We start from the raw sequence: 586 nt of genomic DNA on the forward strand, positions 1-586 counted from the left end.
AGGGCAAGTGCAGCAAAGAAGGGAAATTAAAAGGGCAGGACCAAGGCTTTGTAGACCACAAGAAGGAAGAGAATGTGCTCACATAGATTCTTGTGGGGTCAAAGGGGCAGTCGGTATGTCCCAGCCCCTCATCCAGTGGTACCAGAGGATCCAGCAGTCCTGGGTGGCAGTCAGCAATAAGGCGGCGGCCACCGTTGGCCACAGTGAGTGACATGGCAAGAAGGAGGCCCAGAGAGCAGGCAGCAGACAAGAGCAGGTTCACCAGAGCTAGTACCAGCAGGGCCCAGTGCTGGCAGGGACAGATGAGGGTGAGCAGCCTGGGCCTGGCTAACTCCCAGTGACTAGACACCCAGTTTCTCTATTTGAGGCTCCTCCAATCTATTGAAAGACTAATCTCAGCCCCCAATTCCCTGACTCAAGCCTACTCGTTAAAAGCTCCAGGAAGTCCTTTCTCACCAGTGGAGGGCGAAGGAGGTTCCTGGACGCCAGGAGAGCCACAAGTCCCACGGAAACGCTCTGTGGAAGACACAAAGCCTTTGGCTTGATGGGCTCTCTGGGCGCCCGACCCCCGCCCCGGGCCGCCTGC

Source organism: Colobus angolensis, unplaced genomic scaffold (assembly GCF_000951035.1).
Source record: "Colobus angolensis palliatus isolate OR3802 unplaced genomic scaffold, Cang.pa_1.0 Scaffold413, whole genome shotgun sequence".
NCBI classification, from domain to species: Eukaryota; Metazoa; Chordata; class Mammalia; order Primates; family Cercopithecidae; genus Colobus; species Colobus angolensis.